Below are 19,442 nucleotides of genomic sequence, written 5' to 3' on the forward strand. Positions count from 1 at the left end.
AAGAGCAGTGCATGACAGAAAGCCCAGAAATCTCAAAGAACTGGAAGACTTTTGTAAGGAAGAATGGGCAAAGATACCTCAAACAAGAATTGAAAGACTCTTGGCTGGCTACAAAAACCGTTTACAAGCTGTGATACTTGCCAAAGGGGGCAGTACAAGATATTAACTCTGCAGGGTGCCCAAACTTTTGCAGATGCCATTTTTTTGTTTTCTGTTATTTTGAAAGTGTAAATGATGGAAATAAAATCTAACTTTTGTTGACATATTATAAGAATGTCTAATCTGTAATTTGATGCCTTTTGGAGATTTTTCCATCTTTCTTTGGCTTCTTTGTGCACATTAATACAAATTTTTACCTGGGGTGCCCAAACTTTTGATCCCCACAGTAGATGAGCATCAAGTTCAATTCCGAAGATGTGTTATAAAGGGTAAGTACCTTATATGCAATAGATGGTTATGTGTTGGCACGGGCTGCTCCCGGCTTATGGGTAATTGTTTCCTGTGGTTTCTGATGCAAATCAACTCGCTATATTGAGGATGCCGTTGCAAGCGGGGTGTCTGCTTGTCTTGTGAGAAGAAGCTAACAGGCTCCATTGCAGGGTAGCGCAGCTCTGCGTCCGGCTTGATGGCAGTGTCCGGGCAGCGGGATAAGGCAATGCAGACTTTATATAACCGGCGTCCTCATGCGGCAGTTGAATGCTGCAGTGTTTGCACACACCTTACAGTGGTCTCCTAATGAGGAGACTGCAGCGCTTGAGAGGTAATGTCATATACAGTGGGGATCAAAAGTTTGGGCACCCCAGGTAAAAATTTGTATTAATGTGCATAAAGAAGCCAAGGAAAGATGGAAAAATCTCCAAAAGGCTTCAAAATACAGATTAGACATTCTTATAATATGTCAACAAAAGTTAGATTTTATTTCCATCATTTACACTTTCAAAATAACAGAAAACAAAAAAAATGGTGTCTGCAAAAGGTTGGGCACCCTGCAGAATTCATAGCATGCACTGCCCCCTTTGCAAAGCTGAGACCTGCCAGTGTCAAGGATTGTTCTCAATCATTATCTGGGAAGACCAGGTGATGTCAATCTCAAAGGTTTAACCTCTTCAGGACATAGGGCGTATGAATACGCCCTGCATCCCGAGTCCTTAAGGACCGAGGGCGTATCCATACGCCCGTGGGAATTCCGGCCCCCACCGCTAGCCGGTTGGGGACCGGAGCCGGATGCCTGCTGAAATCGTTCAGCAGGCATCCCGGCATATCGCCCAGGGGGGTCATTATGCCCCCCCATGTCGGCGATCGGCGCAGATCGCTGGACAATTCAGTCCAGCGATCTGCGGCGATTCCGGGTCAATCGGATCTCCAGTGACCCGATGACCCGGAATTACTGGCTGTTCGGGGCCGTCTCTGACGGCCCCAAACAGCCAGAGCCTGCAGGGGTGAGGTGGCACTGGTGCCACCTCACGATCGCCCTGATTCGTCGGCCGGATTACCGGCCGACCAATCAGGGCGCCTGCTGCGGGTGTCACTCCCGCACCCGCTCCGCCCCTCTTCTGGAGGACGTGAGCGGGTGCGGGACGTGCACGCCAGGTGCTGGGGACCCCGATCCCCGGCGCCCCTGTTGGGATCGGGGCCCCAGGAGCAGCTGCGGCGGCGGGACTGACCTGCAGCGTCTGGATCGTTGGAGGTGAGTGACAGCCTCCTGCTGTTGCTTAGCAACAGCTCCCAGCATGCAAAAAGGGCATGCTGGGAGCTGTAGTTATGCAACAGCAGGAGGCAGACCACCACAACTCCCAGCATTCCCTTATGGGCATGCTGGGACTTATGGTTTTGCAACAGCTGGAGGCACATTCTTTCTATGGAAAAGTGTACCTTCAGCTGTTGTATAACTACAACTCCCAGCTTGCACAAACAGCTAAAGTGCATGCTGGGAGTTGTAGTGGTGCATCTGCTGGTTGCATAACTACAACTCCCAGCATGCCCGTTGGCTGTCGGTGACTGCTGAGAGTTGTAGTTTTGCAACAGCTGAGGGCACACTGGTTGTGAAACTCAGAGTTTTTTTTTACCTAACTCAGTGTTTCACGACTGGTGTGCCTCCAGCTGTTGCAAACTACAACTCTCAGCAGTCACCGTACACCATGCACCGTACATGCTGGGAGTTGTAGTTTTGCAACAGCTGGAGGCACACTGGTTGTGAAACACTGAGTTAGGTCACAAACTCAGTGATACATAACCAGTGTGCCTACAGTTGTTGCAAAACTGCAACTCTCAGCAGTCACCGACAGCCAACGGGCATGCTGGGAGTTGTAGTTATGCAACAGCTGGATGTCCCCCCCCCAATGTGAACGTACAGGGTACACTCACATGGGCGGAGGATTACAGTAAGTATCTGGCTGCAAATTTGAGCTGCCGCAAACTTTCTGCTGCAGCTCAAATTGCCAGCGAGAAACTACTGTGAACCCCCGCCCGTGCGACTGTACCCTAAAAACACTACACTACACTAACACAAAAAATAAAATAAAAAGTAAAAAACACTACGTATACACATACCCCTACACAGCCCCCCTCCCCAATAAAAATGAAAAACGTCTGGTACGCCACTGTTTCCAGAACGGAGCCTCCAGCTGTTGCAAAACAACTCCCAGTATTGTCGGACAGCCGTTGACTGTCCAGGCATGCTGGGAGTTTTGCAACAGCTGGAGGCACCCTGTATGGGAATCACTGGCGTAGAATACCCCTATGTCCACCCCTATGCAATCCCTAATTTAGGCCTCAAATGCGCATGGCGCTCTCACTTTGGAGCCCTGTCGTATTTCAAGGCAACAGTTTAGGGTCACATATGGGATATCGCCGTACTCGGGAGAAATTGTATCACAAATTTTGGGGGGTATTTTCTGCTTTTACCCTTTTTAAAAATGTAAAATTTTTGGGAAAACAAGCATTTTAGGTAAAAAAAAAATTTTTTTTTTACATATGCAAAAGTCGTGAAACACCTGTGGGGTATAAAGGTTCACTTAACCCCTTGTTACGTTCCCCGAGGGGTCTAGTTTCCAAAATGGTATGCCATGTGTTTTTTTTTTTGCTGTCCTGGCACCATAGGGGCTTCCTAAATGCGGCATGCCCCCAGAGAAAAATTTGCGTTCAAAAAGCCAAATGTGACTCCTTCTCTTCCGAGACCTGTAGTGCGCCAGCAGAGCACTTTTCACCCCCATATGGGGTGTTTTCTGAATCGGGAGAAATTGGGCTTCAAATTTTTAGGGGTATTTTCTGCTATTACCCTTTTTAAAAATAAAAAAATTTTGGGAAAACAAGCATTTTAGGTAAAATTATTATTTTTTTTTTTACATTTGCAAAAGTCGTGAAACACCTGTGGGGTATTAAGGTTCACTTTATCCCATGTTACATTCCCCGAGGGGTCTAGTTTCCAAAATGGTATGCCATGTGTTTTTTTTTTGCTGTTCTGGCACCATAAGGGCTTCCTAAAGGTAACATGCCCCCCAAAAACCATTTCAGAAAAACGTACTCTCCAAAATCCCCTTGTCGCTCCTTCCCTTCTGAGCCCTCTACTGCGCCCGCCGAACACTTTACATAGACATATGAGGTATGTGCTTACTCGAGAGAAATTGGGCTACAAATACAAGTAAAAATTTTGTCCTTTTACCCCTTGTAAAAATTCAAAAATTGGGTCTACAAGAACATGTGAGTGTAAAAAATGAAGATTGTGAATTTTCTCCTTCACTTTGCTGCTATTCGTGTGAAACACCTAAAGGGTTAAAACGCTGACTGAATGTCATTTTGAATACTTTGGGGGGTGTAGTTTTTATAATGGGGTCATTTATGGGGTATTTCTAATATGAAGACCCTTCAAATCAACTTCAAACCTGAACTGGTCCCTGAAAAATACTGAGTTTGAAAATTTTGTGAAAAATCGGAAAATTGCTGCTGACCGTTGAAGCCCTCTGGTGTCTTCCAAAAGTAAAAACACGTCAATTTTATGATGCAAACATAAAGTAGACATATTGTATATGTGAACCAAAAAAAATGTATTCGTAATATCCATTTTCCTTACAAGCAGAGAGCTTCAAAGTAAGAAAAATGCAAAATTTTCAAATTTTTCATCAAATTTACGGATTTTTCACCAAGAAAGGATGCAAGTATCGACAAAAATTTACCACTATGTTAAAGTAGAATATGTCACGAAAAAACAATCTCGGAATCAGAATGATAACTAAAAGCATTCCAGAGTTATTAATGTTTAAAGTGACAGTGGTCAGATGTGCAAAAAACGCTCCGGTCCTTAAGGCCAAAATGGGCTCCGTCCTGAAGAGGTTAATGGAAGGTGTCAGTTATGATACTATAATGATGATGTCAACGGTAGGTTATGAATGGAAAAATCTTAATATAGTGAATTTTTTTTTATTAATAGAGAAATTAAATAATGTTAATGTAGGAAAATATAGGGATGAAATATCAAACAATAAAAATAATATAATAATGATGATAAAAATAATAGTAAAAATAATCATAAAAAAATAAAAGAATAAAAATTATTATTATTTTTACTATTATTTCTACCATCATTATCATATTATTTTTATTGTTTAATATTTCATCCCTATATTAACATTATTTTTTTCTCTAATCTTTAAGAATTTTTTTTTTATTTCACTATATTAAGATTTTTCCATTCATAACCTACCGTTGACATCATCGTTATAGTATCATAATTGACACCTTCCATTTTTCAAGTATTCCATATTTTTCCACATTTATTCTGCACAATACATCGTTTTTACTGGTACATCAATTCACTGCACAATTGAGAGTTTTGGCTGGTAATCTCCCTTATAAACTTGCATATGTTGCCCACATCCGTTAATTTTGTATCCAGACTTGGGACTATCAATGTTCCTAGATACCAATACTACTGTGCTGTGCTGTTTTGGATACGTTGAAACGCCAGGCGTGGATCTTTTTGTTACATTAAGGCTGGGTTCACACTGTGGAATTTCTGGGCAGAATTTCTGCCAGAGATCAAGATGGCGGCACTAGGTCCGAGCGGACTGCATTGACGTCCCCATAGATGTCAATGCATTTCTGAGCAGATCTCCCAAAAGATCCACCCAAAAATGCATTGTCGTCTATGGGGACGGCAATGCAGTCCATGCGGTCTTAGTGCCGCCGGCTAAATCTCCAGCAGAAATTCTGCCCAGAGATTCCGTAGTGTGAACCTAGCCTAACTATTTATTTTGACGTTACTACCCTATGGTGTGCACCACCTTTCTTTACAGTAAAGTAGAAAGTGACAATCCAGCATCCTTTCATTGCATCTTGGTGTTTATTCAGGCAGCTTTTAGACTCATGTGCAAAGTGTGGGTCTTTGTAAAGCCTTATTGTACATGGGTTAAAACGTTGCACTTTCTTGCTGACCAAACCACAGGCAGCATGAAGTAGGGACAACTCCCTTATTACAATGATATATGATTCACTGGGCTGTTATAGAGGAATCCTTGTTATAGATCTGGATCTCCTTATTCCTTTTAGGCTTCATTTATAGATCTTTCCTAATACCCCAAACAGTGAGGGATCTATCAATATAAGCTGAAAGGACAGGGAGAAGCCACCAGGAATCGCCTCAATGGATCAGAGCATGTTCACAAATGGCTTCATAACTAGGATTCCTCTGAAACGCTGCAGCATCTCACAGTACATCATACAATATAAGGGAGTACATCCCTGTTTCGGCAGCTTGAAACTAATGATAAGTTCCCTTTATGAAATGAATGAAGTGTGTAATTTCTATCTATTTTTGGGGCACTGTCATTAAAATATTTTTTTTTGCATATGATTCAGTAGGTAAAAATAAGATTTGTTCTTTACTTCCTGTAAAAAAAATGTATTTTTATGTCACTTTCATGACCTTATAAATCTCGCCACTAGGGGTCTCCCTTTTGGTCCAGACCGCATTCCGTGTGCTCAAAAACACAGACTTTGGTCTCCTGTTGGACTGGCAGGAGACCAAACTCAGGAAGTGCGGTCTGGCCATAGACAGTGAATAATACTCGCTCTCTGCCCATGTATGAAACAGCGAGTGCTATTCACTGCCTATGGCCAGACTGCACTTCCTGAGTTTGGTCTCCTGCCAGTCCAGCAGGTAAACAAAGTCTGTGTTTTTGAGCAGACGGAATGCAGTCTGGACCAGAAGGGAGACCCCTAGTGGCCAGATTTATTAGGCCATGAAAGTGAGATAAAAAAAAAATTTTTTACAGGGAGTAAATTACAAATCTTATTTATTTTACCTACTGTTTCATATGCAAAAATTTTTTAATAAATTTAATGACAGTGTCCATTTAAGTTCCTTTTGTTTTTTTGTGCCTCCCATTCACTCCATTTACGTTCATTTGTCTCCTCTTTCCTATTTTGGCTTATATTCTTTTTAAGAATTGGATTACTGACATCTTGCCTTTTTATATTAGTCTATGGTCACATCAGCGCTATGTTGTTCTGTTACACATGCTGATAACACGACTGGGATGGGAGTTGTGACACTACACACCAATGGATCCCAACTGGTCCCATTCACTTTGAATTGGGTCCTTCAGGGTTCGATTAGATGGATATTATTTTGCATGATTTTAGTGAATAACAAAACCAGACATGCAGGATTTTTTTTCTTCTTCACTAAAGTTCCGTCATTTTAGCAGACTCAGCAAACAGAGCTCCTAACACTGATGGTGAACATATCCTTACTGCCATGTACACTTGTACTGTATTTTCTGTCTATTTTCTGTTCATACAGTTTTTTAAGCATTTTTTGTTGTTGTTTCAGACCATTTTCCCAGCTGTTCAGGGCTCAAAATGAGACTCTAAAAACAATTTGTGAATATGGCCTTAGAATGGTTTGCCATACCTTTTTCTTTTCCAGTGTAACTTGCTATTATTGTTTTCTAAATGTGAAAAACTTGTGAAAAAAATTTGAAAAAAGAATTCAACAGACAAGCATTATATTTTTAGATCATATTTTTAATCTTTTCATTTCATACATTGTAAAGTGTAATACAATAAATGTATTTTAACAGACACAATATACTCAACATAGAATGAGAATAGTTATGACAAATGACTGACTCACTCCTCTCCATTATTTTTACAGCATCTGCTTTTCTTTTATAATGCCACATAAGTCAGAAGAAGAATGGGATAATGCAGATAGACCAAAGACATTTTCTGCTACATAATATTTAGGTGCAAACTAAGTTTGAACTTTATTCCTGTATCTTAATATAATGTTTCGGTAGTTTACGAATATGTTGGTTTAGTTCTGGGTCATCATTGGTGGTCTTGGAGCTTATGCAGTGGACCTTTTAACTTCCTATAAAAAATTCTGTATCCTCTCCACTCAGAGACATAGCTACATAGTTAGGGGTTCATGTGGTGGGTTAAACATATCTGAGGTTTAATCAGCCCCAATCCCAGGTAATGCATGTGTACAACTTCAAGTCGCATCCTAATCATAGCGATTATAAGCAACCCAGTGGTCACCTTAGGACGCAGTCATGGTCTGCAGGGTGACATTATGCTACGGACCCGACTAATAAATATACCACTGATCAGATACCTCCAAAAAAAAAAAAAAAGTGAGTTACTTCCCATTCAGGAAGGAAGTTTTTATAATAAACCTCTGACGGCCCCCAACACCAGCTATCTCTCTGCGTCCACTGAAAAGTAGGAGGAATAAACATAAGCATGGCTGTTTGAGTTGAAAGGGTCTGGATATGCAGCTGTAAGCGTTAAGGATTAAGGGCTAGTGTGCTGCTAGGAAGGGTGCAAAGATTAATCGAAATAACTTCCTTTCTGAATGGGTGTTAAAGTGGTTATCCACCATAAGGTGATTTTAGTACATACCTGGCAGACAGTAATGGACATGCTTAGGAAGGATCTGCACTTGTCTTGGGGCTCAATGGCTATGTTGTGAGATTATCATAACACTGTGGCTAGCTTTTTGTGAACTGGTATTTCCTGTTTGACTTTTCTTTTTTTGACTACAAATGCCACAATTCCATTTTCCTCCCTCCCACACATCAGCCACCCCACCCATTGAAACATATATGAGCTGCCTCCATACAAAAGACCTGTGGTTTTCAATCAGGGTGCCTACAGCTGTTGTATTAGTTGCAGATTGAGCTCTCTCCCACCAAGCGATCACTCCACCCATTGAAGCAGACAGGCTCCCTGTCAGCAGCTGACTAGTGAGTCAGGTCTCGGACGCATTGCAACCTGGGAAAAATCTGAGACAACAGTCATTTTGTATGCAGTTAAAAATAAATATTGGAGTGAAAATCACAGAAGAATTGTGAGAAAACAGTCACACACAGGTACAGACACTATATTATGAAATACACTAACTTTACAGCCCCTGTAGCATAGTCAAATAAAAAAAATTCCTGGAATACCCCTTTAATTTATTGAGAACTGTTGTAGACTAATACAGCCCTCTCTCATAGAGTAGCATGTATATGCATACCTGGTCTAATTTATGTGTATAGAGTTAGTATCCAGCATTATATAAACCTCTAGCATTTTAACAGTGCAATCATTTAAGGGGTACTCCGACAGAAAACAATATATTTTTTAACCCCTTAAGGACTCAGGGTTTTTCCATTTTTGCACTTTCGTTTTTTCCTCCTTACCTTTTAAAAATCATAACCCTTTCAATTTTCCACCTAAAAATCCATATTATGGCTTATTTTTTGCGTCACCAATTCTACTTTGCAGTGACATCAGTCATTTTACCCCAAAATTCACGACGAAACAGAAAAAAAAATCATTGTGCGACAAAATCGAAGAAAAAACGCAATTTTGTAAATTTTGGGGGCTTCCGTTTCTACGCAGTGCATATTTCGGTAAAAATTATGCCTTATCATTATTCTGTAGGTCTATACGGTTAAAATGATACCCTACTTATATAGGTTTGATTTTGTCGTACTTCTGGAAAAAATCATAACTACATGCAGGAAAATGTATACGTTTAAAAATGTCATCTTCTGACCCCTATAACTTTTTTATTTTTCCACGTACGGGGCGGTATGAGGGCTCATTTTTTGCGCCATGATCTGAAGTGTTTATCAGTATGATTTTTGTTTTGATCGGACTTTTTGATCACTTTTTATTCATTTTTTAATGGTATAAAAAGTGACCAAAATACGCTTTTTTGGACTTTGGAATTTTTTTGCGCGTACGCCATTGACTGTGTGGTTTAATTAACAATATATTTTTATAGTTCGGACATTTATGCATGCGGCGATACCACATATGTTTATTTTTATTTTTATTTACACTGTTTTATTTTTTTTTTATGGGAAAAGGGGGGTGATTCAAACTTTTATTAGGGAAGGGGTTAAATGACCTTTATTAACACTTTTTTAAACTTTTTTTTTGCAGTGTTATAGGTCCCATAGGGACCTATAACACTGCACACACTGATCTCCTATGCTGATCACTGGCGTGTATTAACACGCCTGTGATCAGCGTTATCGGCGCTTGACTGCTCCTGCCTGGTTTTAGTCCTTATCAGTGTATAATATAAAGTTCAAGTTATGGTAAAGGACACCGTTTATAGTTACCAACTCCTGCAGATGGAAATAGTTCATAGTGTATAGCCGTATGGCTGGACATCCGGGAGGCAGATGGTATACACCGTTGAGGCTGCGTTACAGTGCTGGCGTGCGCTGCAGTGACTGGCCCGGTTTCCACAGGCCTATTGGAAGTCGCTTGTCTCGTAGATAGATGGACCTGCTCCGATGACGGAAAACAGCCTCTTGGAGAGCCCCTCGGCGTCTGACGTCTGTCAGGTAAGTAAAATTCGGCAAGATGGAATACTGGATTTGCAGGGTTTGCAGCGCTTAAAGGTTTAACACCCAAATAAAATGATGAAGCTGTGGCTGTTGGACAGCGGTAATCATGCGGTAATTTTTCTCCTCTAGACGCATTTCAGGGTACTTTATAAAACGACCCTTTCTCTACTGAGGAAAGGGTCGTTTTATAAAGTACCCTGAAACGCGTCTAGAGGAGAAAAATTACCGCAGCTTCATCGTTATATTTGGGCGTTATACCTTTAAGCGCTGCAAACCCTGAAAATCCAGTATTCCATCTTGCCGAATTTTACTTACCTGACAGACGTCAGACGCCGAGGGGCTCTCCAAGAGGCTGTTTTCCGTCATCGGAGCAGGTCCATCTATCTCCGAGACAAGCGACTTCCCATAGGCCTGTGGCAACTGGGCCAGTCGCCCCAGTGCACGCCAGCACTGTAACGCAGCCTCCACGGTGTATACCATCTGCCTCCCGGATGTCCAGCCTTACGGCTATACACTACGAACTATTTCCATCTGCAGGAGTTGGTAACTATAAACGGTGTCCTTTACCATAACTTGAACTATATTATACAATGATACGGACTAAAACCAATATAGCACAAGCAGCGAATCATGACGGTGCAATTAATGTCGGATTAGCGGAAGATCACATTATACTGCGGTTTATCTTTACTAATATTAATTGCTTTATTATTATTTTGTTTATTATTTATTTATTTTATCACCTCCCCACAAGGGCCCTGTGTAAGGAGGTTGTTATTAATGTAATTAAATTTTATAAATATTTTAGAAATAAAATTTCTCATTATCAAAAGTGAAGCACAGTTCTATTAAATTTACTCATCATGTACCATTCTATGGTATTAGTCTAGAGGCTTATGGTACCTTTCTTCTTTTTATAGTGATTTGTAAATTACTTCTATTTAAAAATCATAATCCTTACAGTACTTATCAGCTGCTGCTATGTTTTCCACCAGAGTACCCTTTTGAACACCAGCTCTCCACTGACTCTGACTCAGTCTACACAGCAAAGCGGACATGTTAACTACAGGAAATATCAGCTTATTGTGACCGTTCTACCGGTTTGCGTAAAATTAAATATCTTTCACTTTAAGATTTATTTATATAAAAGCTGTTTACAACATTTCTTACAATATTACCATCTTCTATTTTTCTAGAAGAGGTGGTTATCTTTGTTTTCGTGTAACTTATACACACTACTTTTACTGTTTGAAAGCTGCCCTCCAGTTGTCAAAGCTAGACTTAATGACTGGCATTTTCTAATACACATGTATAACATAAAATTGTGCTAATGTTTATATATGCCCCCGCCCTCCCTGTCAGAGGAGAAAATCATTACCAGCTTCGAAGCTGGTTGCAGAATGTCTTCACATCGGCTGCAGACTGGTGAAATGACTTGCATCTCCGAGCACTTTGCTCCCGTGGTAAATGGTCTGGCTTCAAGCTAAATGACTTTTAATGCTGTGTAAATGACTTTATTTGCAGTGTAAATTGTTCTGATGCCATGCAAGATGATCTGGAGCAATTTTCTTTAATGTAGAAAACACAAGTGCCTATCAGTAAACTCAAGTGCAGTCTGTCTAACTCAATGACGACTATCACTATCAATTTCAATAGAAGTCACTACTTGCCATGATAACAATTTACTGCGATAATATGTCATAATATTGCTGCTTATATGATAGGCTCTGCCTTGATATTGATTTCTCCTTTACACTTTAATCTATTTAAAATATCTCTTCATCAGGTGCTCTTCAGTTCTAGATCACAGCAATGTAGACACACAAGAGGGGACATTTATATATTTGACTAGATTGTGGGGTAAAAAATGCTGCAAGCTTGTGAATCAAATATAAAAGCCTCTGTTATTTATTAGCTATACTTTGCTTGTGGCCGACAGATTGAACTTTGGTAATGTCACCTAACAATACATTTATGAGGATTGTACAGTATTTGTGTTACGCCGAGCGCTCCGGGTCCCTGCTCCTCCCCGGAGCGCTCACGGCGCCTCTCTCCCTGCAGCGCCCCGGTCAGTCCCGCTGACCGGGAGTGCTGCACTGACATGGCCGTCGGGGATGCGATTCGCACAGCAGGACGCGCCCGCTCGCGAATCGCATCCCAAGTCACTTACCCGTCCCGGTACCCTGCTGTCATGTGCTGGCGCGCGCGGCTCCGCTCTCTAGGGCGCGCGCGCGCCAGCTCTCTGAGACTTAAAGGGCCAGTGCACCAATGATTGGTGCCTGGCCCAATTAGCTTAATTGGCTTCCACCTGCTCCCTGGCTATATCTGCTCACTGCCCCTGCACTCCCTTGCCGGATCTTGTTGCCTTGTGCCAGTGAAAGCGTTTAGTGTTGTCCAAAGCCTGTGTTACCTGAACTCCTGCTATCCATCTTGACTACGAACCTTGCCGCCTGCCCCGACCTTCTGCTACGTCTGACCTTGCCTCTGCCTAGTCCTTCTGTCCCACGCCTTCTCAGCAGTCAGCGAGGTTGAGCCGTTGCTAGTGGATACGACCTGGTTGCTACTGGCGCAGCAAGACCATCCCGCTTTGCGGCGGGCTCTGGTGAACACCAGTAGCCTCTTAGAACCGGTCCACCAGCACGGTCCACGCCAATCCCTCGCTGACACAGAGGATCCACTACCTGTAAGCCGAATCGTGACAGTAGATCCGGCCATGGATCCCGCTGAGGTGCCGCTGCCAAGTCTCACTGACCTTACCACGGTGGTCGCTCAGCAATCGCAGCAGATTGCCCAACAAGGACAGCAGCTGTCGCAGTTGACCGCCACGTTACAGCAACTTCTGCCTCTGCTACAGCAGCAACCATCACCTCCGCCAGCTCCTGCACCTCCTCCGCAGCGAGTGGCCGCTCCTAGCCTCCGCTTGTCCCTGCCGGACAAATTTGATGGGGACTCTAGACTCTGCCGTGGATTTTTGTCTCAATGTTCCCTGCATATGGAGATGTTGTCGGACTTGTTTCCTACAGAACGGTCTAAGGTGGCGTTCGTAGTGAGCCTTCTTTCAGGAAAGGCCTTGTCTTGGGCCACACCGCTCTGGGACCGCAATGATCCTGCCACAGCCACAGTCCAGTCCTTCTTCGCTGAAGTCCGTAGTGTCTTCGAGGAACCAGCCCGAGCTTCTTCTGCCGAGACTGCCCTGCTGAACGTGGTCCAGGGTAATTCTTCAGTGGGCGAGTACGCCATCCAATTTCGTACTCTTGCTTCCGAATTATCATGGAATAACGAGGCTCTCTGCGCGACCTTTAAAAAAGGCCTATCCAGTAGCATCAAGGATGTGCTGGCCGCACGAGAGATTCCTGCCAACCTGCAAGAACTTATCCATTTGGCCACACGCATTGACATGCGTTTTTCTGAGAGACATCAGGAGCTCCGCCAGGAAAAAGACTTAGATCTCTGGGCACCTCTCCCACAGTATCCTTTGCAATCTACGCCTGGGCCTCCCGCCGAGGAGGCCATGCAAGTGGATCGGTCTCGCCTGACCCAGGAAGAGAGGAATCGAACATTTCTTGGTGGATTGCCCTATTCGTCCTCCACGTCTGGGAAACGCACGCACGCACCCAGCTCACGTGGGTGTGGCGTCTCTTGGTTCAAAGTCTGCTTCTCCACGTCTCACGGTGCCCGTGCGGATTTCTCCTTCAGCCAACTCCTCCCTCTCAGCCGTGGCCTCCTTGGACTCTGGGGCCTCTGGGAATTTCATTTTGGATTCTTTGGTGAATAAATTGTGCATCCCGGTGACCCGTCTCGTCAAGCCGCTCTACATTTCCGCGGTCAACGGAGTTAGATTGGATTGCACCGTGCGTTACCGCACAAAACCCCTCTTAATGTGCATTGGACCCCACCACGAAAGGATTGAATTTTTCGTCCTCCCCAACTGCACCTCTGAGGTCCTCCTCGGTCTGCCATGGCTCCAGCTTCATTCTCCCACCCTTGACTGGACCACCGGGGAGATCAAGAACTGGGACTCTGCTTGCCACAAGAGATGCCTCTCCCCCCCTCCCAGTCCCTTCAGGCAAGCCTCAGTGCCTCCTCATGGCCCCCGTCCTTGTGTCACCCTGCCCCGTGCCAAGCTTCACCCTCTGCCCTCCCTCCCCATTCCCACTCCTGCTGTACTGCCTGCCTTTGAGGAAACCCTCCATTCACTCCCGGTGTCCTCGTCTGAGACCTTATTTTATTTCTATGTTCACACTGCATTTAACAGTGATCAGGTAACCTCCATTTAAAGGGGTTATCCCCCAGAAGGTGATTTTAGTATGTACCTGGCAGACAGTAATGGACATGCTTAGGAAGAATCTGCAATTGTCTTGGGGCTAAATGGCTATGTCATGAAATCACCTTAACACTGTGGCTAGCTTTTTGTGAACTGGTATTTCCTGTTTGAATTTTCTTTTTTTGACTACAAATCCCACAATTCCATTTTCCTACCCTCATACACATCAGCCACCCCACCTATTGAAACATAAATGAGCTGCATCCATTCAAATCAGTGTGGTTTTCAATCAGGGTTCCTACAGCTGTTGCATTAGTTGCAGTTGATCTCTCTCCCACCAAGTGATCCCTCCACCCATTGAAGCAGACAGGCTCCCTGTCATCAGCTGGGCTAGTAAGTCAGGTCTCGGCTGCATTGCAAGCTGGGAAAAATCTGAGACAACAGTCATTTTGTATGCTGTTAAAAATAAATATTGGAGTGAAAATCACATAAGAATTATGAGAAAACCATCACACACAGGTACAGACACTATAGTATAAACTACACTAACTTTACAGCCCCTGTAGCATAGTCAAATAAAAACAATTCCTGGAATACCCCTTTAACACAAAATAGTCCCAGGAATGGGTTAAATGGACCCATAAAGCCCCATTAACACAACAAAGTGTGTCATTTTTTACTTTGTTTGGGATGTATATATATCAGGGTTTGCTGGATGGAACAACACAGACTACCATACTATTTCATCTAGAGAAAGGAAGGAAGGCGCCTCATGTGCGGGATCAGTAGATCTTGCAGGTGGGGGTAGGGGAAGGTAATTCCCAAGCCGCTTACCAAAGTTGGTTGTGCGCCCACACACAACAAGGTTAGAAGCAGAAAAGATATGAAGGCAGGTCCACTGCAGCCCTCCTGGATAGGTATGAAATCAAAGGCGAATGACCAGGGAGTCAGGAGTTTGTCTGGCGCAGAGAGGAACCATCAGACAGCCAGGTAAAATCAATGGATTTATTAGATGCAACGCGTTTCGCTGCGCATGCCTGATGAAGCTGCGCATGCGCAGCGAAACGCGTTGCATCTAATAAATCCATTGATTTTACCTGGCTGTCTGATGGTTCCTCTCTGCGCCAGACAAACTCCTGACTCCCTGGTCATTCGCCTTTGATTTCATACTATTTCATCGGGATGGATCCTGTAGAAACTGTATGCCATGTGGTATACTTTTTTAATTTTTATTGGACCCTATGTGTGACAGATGACATTAAATCTAATAACGCCAGTGGTGTGTCTCACCATCCTTTATAGGTACTGTTAGCCTGCCATGCGTTGTTTCAAGAGCATGCATGAGTAAGGGGGAAAGCTCCCTCTTACTCGATATGCGATAGGCCGACAACATCTGACATGATGGATACATTGATTAAATAACTTTTTGTTGAAAACTGATTATGTGAGTAGTTGAATCCTCTGTGCATTGGTAGGACATTGGTAGGATTAAGCTGCAGTCTGTGTTTCTCCCACACACATATATTGGTGAATATTACAGTTGAACGTATATGTCTAGTCTTACTCTTATGCAATTAGATGTTATGTTAGATTAGATCTATATAGCCAGGCAAATTAGCAGTTGGGCTAGGTTCACTCTACGGAATCTCTGTCTGCTCTAATTCCGCTTTGAAATTGCAGGCAGAAATTCTGCTTACAAAAATGTATAGTATAGTGAATGGGTTTTCCAATTACAAATTCAAACTTCAGAATTTTTGAATTGGAAGTTGTGAACGGAAAATCCGCTTTAAAATTTCCGCCTGAAGAATGGCGTTGCTCATTCTTCAGGCCCAAGTACTCGCGAAACGGATTGCAGTCTATTGGGGACTGCAAAGTCTGCACAGTCCTAGCGTATTGTACTCAGAATCTTTAGATGGAAACTTTTTTTTATGGAGATTCCGCGGTCTGAACCTAGCCTTAGAGACAGGGACACAGAAGACATCAGAGGGCTTCAAAGTTCAGCAGCAATTTTCCAATTTTTAACAAAATTTTTAAAATCTGAATTTTTCAGGGACCAGTTCAGTTTTGAAGTGGATTTGAAGGGCATTTATATTAGAAATACCCCACAAATGACACCATTATAAAAACTGCACCCCTCAAAGTATTCAAAATGACATTCAGTAAGTGTGTTAACCCTTTAGTTGTTTCACAGGAATAGCAGCCAAGTGAAGGAGAAAATTCAAAATCTTCATTTTTTACACTCGCATGTTCTTGTAGACTCAGTTTTTGAATTCTTACAAGTGGTAATAGGAGAAAAAGCCCCCCAAAATTTGTAACCCAATTTCTCTCGAGTAAGGAAATACCTCATATGTGTATGTCAAGTGTTTGGCAGGCGCTGTAGAGGGCTCAGAAGGGAAGGAGCGACAATGGGATTTTGGAAAGTGAATTTTGCTGAAATGGTTTTTGGGGGGCATGTCACATTTAGAAAGCCCCTATGGTGCCAGAACAGCAGAAAACCCCACATGACATACCATTTTGGAAACTACACCCCTCAAGGCACATAACAAGAGGTCCAGTTAGGCTTAACACCCCACAGGTGTTTGCCGACTTTTCGTTAAAATCGGATGTGTAAATGAAAATTTTTTTTCACTAAAGTGTAGTTGTTTCCCCCAAATTTACCATTTTTACAAAGGGTAATGGGAGAAAATGCCCCCCCCAAAATTTGTAACCCCATCTCTTCTGAGTATGGAAATACCCCATGTTAGGACATAAAATGCTCTGCGGGCGAACTACAATGCTCAGAAGAGAAGGAGTGCCATTGAGCTTTTGGAAAGAGAATTCGTTTGGAATGGTAGTCAGGGGCCATGTGCGTTTACAAAGCCCCCCGTGGTGCCAGAACAGTGGACCCCCCCCACATGTGACCCCATTTTGGAAACTACACCCCTCACAGAATTTAATAAGGGGTGCAGTGAGTATTTACACCCCACTGGCGTTTGACAGATCTTTGGAACAGTGGGCTGTGCAAATGAAAAATAAAATTTTTCATTTTCACGGACCACTGTTCCAAAAATCTGTCAGACACCTGTGGGGCGTAAATGCTCACTGCACCCCTTAATACATTACGTGAGGGGTGTAGTTTCCAAAATGGGGTCACATGTGGGGGGGAGTCCATTGTTCTGGCACTATGGGGGCTTTGTAAGCACACGTGGCCTTCAATTCTGGACAAATTTCCTCTTCAAAATCCCAATGGCGCTCCTTCTCTTCTCAGCATTGTAGTGCGCCAGCAGAGCACTTTACATCAACATTTCGCATATGGGGTATTTTCTTACTCAGAAGTAAAGAATACAAATTTTGGGGGGCTTTTTTCCTATTTTTCCCTTGGGAACATGAAAAATTTAGGGTAACACCAGCATTTTAGTGAAAATATATATTTTTTTCATTTTCCCATCCAATTTTAATGAAAATTCGTCAAACACCTGTGGGGTGTTAAGGCTCACTATACCCCTTGTCACTTTCCGTGAGGGGTGTAGTTTCCAAAATGGGGTCACATGTGGGTATTTATTTTTTTGCGTTTATGTCAGAACCGCTGTAAAATCACCCACCCCTGTGCAAATCACCAATTTAGGCCTCAAATGTACATGGTGCACTCTCACTCCTGAGCCTTGTTGTGCGCCCGCAGAGCATTTTACGCCCACATATGGGGTATTTCCGTACTCAGGAGAAATTGTGTTACAAATTTTGGGGGTCTTTTTTTCCTTTTACTGCTTGTGAAAATAAAAAGTATGGGGCAACACCAGCATGTTAGTATAAAAATTTTTTTTTTTTTTTTACACTAACAGGCTGGTGTAACCCCCAACTTTTCCTTTTCATAAGGGGTAAAAAGAGAAAAAGCCCCCCAAAATTTGTAGTGCAATTTCTCCGGAGTACGGAAATACCCCATATGTGGCCCTAAACTGTTTCCTTGAAATACGACAGGGCTCCAAATTGAGAGAGCGCCATGCGCATTTGAGGACTAAATTAGAGATTGCATAGGGGTGGACATAGGGGTATTCTACGCCAGTGATTCCCAAAGAGGGTGCCTCCAGCTGCTGCTAAACTCTCAGCATGCCTGGACAGTCAGTGGCTGTCCAGAAATGCTGGGAATTGTTGTTTTGCAACAGCTGAAGGCTCCGTTTTGGAAACACTGCCGTAGAATACATTTTTTATTTTTATTGGGGGGGTGGGGACAGTGTAAGGGTGTGTATATGTAGTGTTTTACCCTTTATTTTGTGTTAGTGTAGTGTTTTTAAGGTACATTCGCACTGGCGGGTTACGGTGAGTTTCCCGCTAGGAGTTTGCGCTGCAGCGAAAAATTTGCCGCAGCCCAAACTTGAAGCAGGAAACTTACTGTAAACCTGTCCGTGTGAATGTAGCCTGTACATTCACATGGGGGGGGGGGGGGGGGCGAACCTCCAGCTGTTTCAAAACTACAACTCCCAGCATGTACTGACAGACCATGCATGCTGGAAGTTGTACTTTTGCAACAGCTGGAGACACACTGGTTAGAAAACCTTCAGTTAGGTTCTGTTACCTAACTCAGTATTTTCCAACCATTGTGCCTCCAACTGTTGCTAAACTACAACTCCCAGCATGTACTGACTGACCGTGCATGCTGGGAGTTGTACTTTTGCAACAGCTGGAGGCACACTGGTTGGAAAACCTTCAGTTAGGTTCTGTTACCTAACTCAGTATTTTCCAACCAGTGTGCCTCCAGCTGTTGCAAAAGTACAACTCCCAGCATGTACTGATCGCCGGAGGGCATGCTGGGAGATGTAGTTATGCAACAGCTGGAGGTACTTAACTACAACTCCCAGCATGCTGAGACAGCTGTTTGGGCATGCTGGGATTTGCAGTTTTGCTACATCTGGAGGGCTACAGTTTATAGACCACTGCTCCAAACTGTGACCCTCCAGATGTTGCAAAACTACAAATCCCAGCATGCCCAGACAGCAAACAGCTGTTTGGGCATGCTAGGAGTTGTAGTTTTGCAAGATCTGGAGGGTTACAGTTTAGAGACCACTGTATAATGGTCTCAAACTGTAGCCCTCCAGCTGTTGCAAAACTACATATTCCAGCATGCCCAAACAGCTGTCTGGGCATGCTGGGAGTTGTAGTTTTGCAACATCTGGAGGGCTACAGGTTAGAGACCACTGTATAATGGTCTCAGACTGTAGCCCTCCAGATGTTGCTAGACAACTTACCAGCTTCCGTAGGATCCAGGAAGCCGTCCTCTTCTGCCGCACGTCATCGCCGCCCACCGATCACCGTCACCTGCAGCCTCCGTCGCCCGCCCGGATGGGTAAGTG

General features: G+C 43.3%; 1 long non-coding RNA gene across 1 annotated transcript in view; it reads left to right on the plus strand.

Moving 5' to 3' along the window:
- The window catches only part of LOC130291016 (uncharacterized), a 73,897-nt gene that overhangs the window by 5,972 nt on the left and 48,483 nt on the right, over positions 1 to 19,442 (plus strand). The window contains exon 3 of the long non-coding RNA XR_008847767.1: positions 7,154 to 7,245. This is a non-coding gene — a long non-coding RNA (uncharacterized LOC130291016). The remainder of the gene's footprint in view (positions 1 to 7,153; positions 7,246 to 19,442) is intronic.

Source organism: Hyla sarda, chromosome 1, assembly GCF_029499605.1.
Source record: "Hyla sarda isolate aHylSar1 chromosome 1, aHylSar1.hap1, whole genome shotgun sequence".
In the NCBI taxonomy this organism is placed as follows: domain Eukaryota; kingdom Metazoa; phylum Chordata; class Amphibia; order Anura; family Hylidae; genus Hyla; species Hyla sarda.